The sequence below is a fragment of the Xenopus laevis genome, chromosome 8L, assembly GCF_017654675.1.
Source record: "Xenopus laevis strain J_2021 chromosome 8L, Xenopus_laevis_v10.1, whole genome shotgun sequence".
In the NCBI taxonomy this organism is placed as follows: domain Eukaryota; kingdom Metazoa; phylum Chordata; class Amphibia; order Anura; family Pipidae; genus Xenopus; species Xenopus laevis.
Genome location: NC_054385.1, coordinates 69,375,253 through 69,381,062, shown reverse-complemented (window position 1 = coordinate 69,381,062; position 5,810 = coordinate 69,375,253). Strand labels below are relative to the sequence as shown.

General features: G+C 39.8%; 1 protein-coding gene across 2 annotated transcripts in view; it reads left to right on the top strand.

Moving 5' to 3' along the window:
- Positions 1-329: 329 nt before the first annotated feature.
- Positions 330-5,810, top strand: part of akt2.L (v-akt murine thymoma viral oncogene homolog 2 L homeolog) — a 31,798-nt gene continuing 26,317 nt past the window's right edge. Inside the window, exons 1-2 of one of the 2 annotated variants that reach the window (XM_018228622.2) lie at positions 330-454; positions 4,752-4,863. The gene's annotated coding sequence lies outside the window, so the exon portion shown is untranslated. 2 annotated transcript variants of the gene reach the window in all.

Genomic DNA, 5,810 nt, shown 5'->3' with positions numbered 1-5,810 from the left:
CTGGGCAGAATACAAATGTTCTGAATTCAGTAAGAAATAACACAGAAACTACTAACAGTCAATATATGATGCCATCCTATTTGTTTTTCTAGAGGGGCTTAAACTTCTGTAAAACAGAATTATTCTCACACAGTTGTTGGCAATTCAATGCAATACAATTGTAGTGACAACTGGCTGTAAGAACTTCCCAGCGAGTAAAACATATCAAGCTGAGGAAATACAGGGACATTTCGTTTTCCTACTCATATTTCCTTTACAACTGGCTGACAGCTTCCACACACGGGCTCATGTTGCCCTAATTAAATATGGCGATTACCTCAATTCCTGTGATTTTCTGTGTAGAACGGATGTGGGCGGACTCTTTAGACTCCATTCTCTGTAGTGCTGGTAGTTTCGCTAGGAGGGAGACATGAGAGTGGGGAGCGGCCGAGAAAGAGGAGCCTGACCCCGGGAGGTAAGAAGAATGAAACCTCGAGGATAGGACCTGTCGGGGAGGCCTAGTGGTTGGGGGTGTTACGCTGTTAATACGGATCGAGCGGAGGGACATAAATGTGTTTGCTGCGGCAGAGGCCTACAGTGGGGCACTGGCAGGGTGGCAGGCAATTCTTCTTGTAAACAGAGGCCTAACGGTGTGGAGTGCTAGCGATACATTGAGGCCTAGTGCAGTGTACAAGTCTCGAACGTATCGCTAGTGGGCACATATAATAGTAACGTGTACGGCTTGGTGACAGGGACTTGTTAGCAGAAGTCGCTTTCAGTGCTGTGAGGAGGTATAGCCGCACATATAATGTGCCATGTCTACTCAAAGCACTGGCCTGCTGGGCTCTCTTCCTCACGACCTCACCTTCTGTCATTATAAACAAGTAAACCGTTCCACTGTCCTTTACATCCATTTAGTGGGGATGCATTTCCTTGTTTCCTGGTTATTGTGCCTATAAACATCTATGTACGTGCTGCTTATCCTCATATAATCTACTGTTTATGTCAGGTCTCTGCTCCTGAGTAAAGTTCCATGTTGCATTGCTGTCTGCTATGTGTGTTGTGTAACCTGGTAGTAAATGCCACAGTGCTATCTAGAGAGGTGGCAGTGCCAGGGGTACACATAAAGCAGCAGTAGCAGGGAATGGCAGGTAAGTTGAAGTTGGCCAGTGCTAAAATTAATGGTTTTACCTGCTTTAATGTTTCTTTTAATGGTGACCGCTGTGTCTGGTTAATGGGTGGCGTATTTATATTATGCATTTGTTGTGTTCATCCACTTCTCCAAAAAAAAATTTGGTTCTTCCAGTACTGAATCTTTTAATACTGGCCTGACTGTGCTGTGTTTTATAGCATGTTCACCGTTTCACTGTCTTTAAAGGGAATGCCAACCCCAAAATAATGTTTTCCCTAATGAATGAAATCTTAATTGTAAGCAACTTTGCATTATACATTCATTACAAATTGTGTGTTTTTCAATTTATTTGTATATGTATTACTATGGATTACAGTGTTTGTCCATATCTAGTCTCTGCACTGATGGCTCAGACTGTTGATACAATTTAAGACAAGGCATCTGATTAACAGACCTGTCTTTTGGGAAACTAAGACTTTTGCAACATTGTTTAAAAAGTAACAACCAGGAGTTAGAACAATCCTGATTTCAATAGCAATTGTTTTTACTAATAACTTTAAAGCACTGAAAATGTTTAATACATGTATTTTGGAAAGCTGTTTAGGATCATGTTTTCTTTTATTAGGCAAATGTTTATTTTGGGGTTGACTTGCCCTTTAAGGTTTGACTGGGTTAAGTATTTACTTTTTTTAGAGCATAGTACATTGCACCGGAAAATACATTGTCTAAATGCATTTTAGTTCATTATAAAAGTCAGTAAAGAAGATACAACATAAATATTTTTATAAAACATATATTGCTTACATATGCAATTGGTTAAAAATGTCAGTCTCTTGGGTTATTTCTTGCCGATCCCTTCACAGTCTCTCAGCTGTAAGAAAAAGTCCAGAACAAATGTATATGTATTCCCTAGGGAATGTATATAAGGAGATCAGCACCTGTGGCAACAGAATAAATATAATTATTTTTATGTTGCTAATTTGGTTTCATACTCAAAGGTGCCTACTGGTTTAGAAAACAAATATTTTTCATGGTGGGTACAGGGGGACACCCATGTCCGAGACTGCTGTTGGTCGGTTGGTTTAATCAAGCTGGCATTGTGTGATTCAGCTCAAATAAATAAATCCTGTTTTCACAATAATCTGTGCTAACATGTTTTCCTAATATAACTCCTTAAAATACAAAATAACAAGTGCTTGAATCAAGCCTTTGCACAGGTTTCTTCAACTGAGCAGACATGCTTAAAGCTCACTTGTTCACAGCAAATGTTTCCATCCAGTTGGGTGAAAAAATGCACTATGCATCTTATAGTCTGCCTCAGACTTACCTTACCATTTCTCACAGGTGCTAGTAGGACTGTGTGCTTATGCATATACCTTACACAGTGTATTTGCAGAAGCATAGAGTCCTGCTAGTGCCTGTGAAAAGCTTTCTAATAGCGGACTAGTTGGGGGGCTTGTTTAAGGCATATCAGTGCTGGGTGGCCAACAAAAACGCTTTATGGAATGTCTGTCTAAAATAGCCTGGGGAGAAGACCTAAATGTTACCTGATGCTAAATGGCATCTAGAAGCAATATTAGGCTGCAGTTTGTACATGAACAAAAGCCATAATGTAATGTTGGCACCTGCTCAAAGTAACCGAGTACCGTTGCTTGGTCTAATGTACTTTTTAAAGCTGTACAGTTGTTAAAGATACTACACAACCTGTTTTAACACAAAAAGGGACAACAATCCAGCCTATGTTCATATGTAAATTACTTACTATATAAATGAATTGTTAGTACCAGACTGTGGCCAATATACGTAAGCTCACTTGCCGTGCCAAGACTTCTACCTCACTGTACATGGATATTGAACTGCCTATTTGTGTTGTACATTTTATGACACATTTAAAATCATTCCATTTCCTGGTACTAATATGCACTGATACATAATAAAGCATTAAAACGAAATCACCATGTTTTTTTGCCGAAGCATGTTTTACCTTTTTTGAAATGTTCTACACTTTGCTGAATGTGTGTTTTTTTACTTCCATGCATGACCCCACAAATCAAAAAAAGTACTCCTCAGTTTTGAAGTTGAGGGTACAGACATAAAAATAATTTGTGATACACTATATTACCAAAGCTCCTGCCTGTCCAACATTTAATTCCCAAGCCAAGAGTGTTAATAGGAAGTTGGCCCACTCTTTGCTGCTTTAACAACTTTGCACTAGAAGTTGGAAAAAATTTGGAGACATTTGCTTACATTCAGCTGCAAGCAAATTTGTGAGGTTTGGTATGGATGTTGGCAATTCGGCCTGACTTGCAGTTTGTCGGTCAAGTTCTGTAACCATGAAAAAAGTGCCCGGAACATTATATCTTGTCAACAACATTTTACAATTGTCATGTTTTCAGACCAGTAGTGCTGTCCTGCAGTACTTCAAAAAGAGTTGTCCACTAGACTGCCAGATGGCGTTTCATCACTCCAGAGAGTGTCTGATGCTAGTGACATTTACACCACTCTAGGCAACATTGCATTGCACATGGCAGTGACTTGTGTGCAACTGCATGCCCATTAAATACCCAGGCTCCTCAACAGCGAGTGGTGGTCACAGAAGGGAATGATGGAGGGGCTGTCATATACTGACAATCCCCAGTGAAGTCCAACTGCTCTGGCAAAAGGACACAAAATTAGCCTTAGTCTACTCAATTTTGACCATAATGCTTTAGTGCTGCTTAGATTGTTCTCTCTTTAATATTTTTAGAGAAAATTAGTATAACAATAACTACCGTTGGTGATGGAATTTTGTTTTCTCTGAGGAGCTTCTCTGTCTCCTTAGGTGGTGATATTTTTGAGTGTTGTCACCATGCTGGATTTAACACTGGTATTTTAGGAATCTCAAAGGTTATGAGATTGATCCTCAGGATCTTTGTAGTTGCTTGCCCTGAGGGGGTTAATGCGAGTAGGGTCTTGTTGGAGGTTATGTGTGTCAGAGGTCCCACGTCAACAACCATTGTCCTATAAATACTTTCTGTAACTTCTGTCGTCATGCTGTGCTTATTGCAGATTTAATGTTTATTCTTAGTGTAATGAACTCGGAATTCTCGGGATTGCTATTTTTGTAAGTATAGGCCAAATTCTCAGAATAATTAAAAATTAAAGGGATACCAATTTCAAAATACAGTTGACTTTAAAGATAAAAGGTTAATTTCAAAGTCTCGTTCAGAGTGAGGCTTATCCTTACTGCATCTGCTGGTGTGGAGGATTATTTTAACACTGCATGTTGCTTTGCTGGCATGGTACATATTAAAGGACTCCTAAAGGACAAAGTGATATCAAAATAGGCAACTCCCCAGTGACTAAAATTGCTCACTTTTGCACCAACATGCCTGTTCTTCAAAGGTACTTTTCTACAGAGTGGAACACTGTAAAAAGTTTGTTTTTCTTCCTCTTGAAGTGCCTAGGTTTGATACGCACACACTGTACAATACAGTAATTTTTAGGTGCATATGACACTGGGTATGCACCCAGGATAAATTGGCACAGGGATTATTAACATCATCTATTTATATAGCTCTGACATATACAATTCTTTACAGAGATTATACATAATTTTCATCAGACTTCAGTTAACCTGCCTTTGTGTTTTGGACTGTAGGAGGAAAACAAAGTAACCTGAGTAGTGTCCCCGCAAGCACACAAAGAACATATAAATTCCTTGATAGCACATTGGCTGGAGTCAACCCTGGAACTCCTGCAAGACAGCAATGGTAACCCCTGTGCTTATTTGTTGCTGTATAACTGAGAGAAGTAAAGACAATGGCAGGAAAGTACCCCAGGATAGTTTATGTACAGTGGTATGATTGAGCATTGTGGAAAGCTGCCTAAATATAATAGCACCTCTCTGCCCTTGCTCCTTTTTTGAAGTGTGCTTTGGCTTTGAAGTCCTGTGTTGGGGAATTTGGGCTGGTCCCCAGAACATTTCTAATAATGACCCTGCAGACATTCTTAGGCAATTTCTCAATGCACTGGAATTAGTATGTTTATCATTATCACAGAATTCTCTGCATTTCATTAAAGAAAAGTTGCTAAGAGGGAAAAAAGCCACCAGGCTCCAACTTTTTTCAATTGCTTTCTATTTTGTATGTTTTACCGTTGTCTAATATTGATGTTTAAAGTCATTTTTAGCCTTCCTCATGTCTCCCTGGAGCAGCTGGGGGGGGGTCAATATGATAGCGATGTGCTGGCTGGCCCAATACCCGCTTGTTCGGGCCGTCCTTGTTGCTCCATTTGCAGGTCTCTGGCGAGTTTGGGTTGAGCTCTTCTGTTTGCTTTCCCTGTCCGCAAACTTAGACTTTTGCCTTCTGGTTTTATAGACACGCGGATCTATAAAAGGAGGAGGCAAGCACAGTATGGCAGGTTCGGTCGGGTGCTGGTCGAGCTTTTCTCAACCCGCACATCACAAATGTAGGATGCAGCAGAATCCCTGAGTTTCATTAAAAGCAATTGTTAGAATTGATACAATAGTTTCTAACATTCCACAGATGTTACTGAAAAATGTATCGACTAATGTAGCAAATTATAAGGTAGTCATAGATGTGCCGCAGGTAACCCTACACCTGAGATTATTACTAGAAAACTGCCATAGCCCAAATATACCTGTTTGGGGAGATGTCATAAAGAAACAGTTCAGTGTAAAAATAAAAACTGGTTAAAT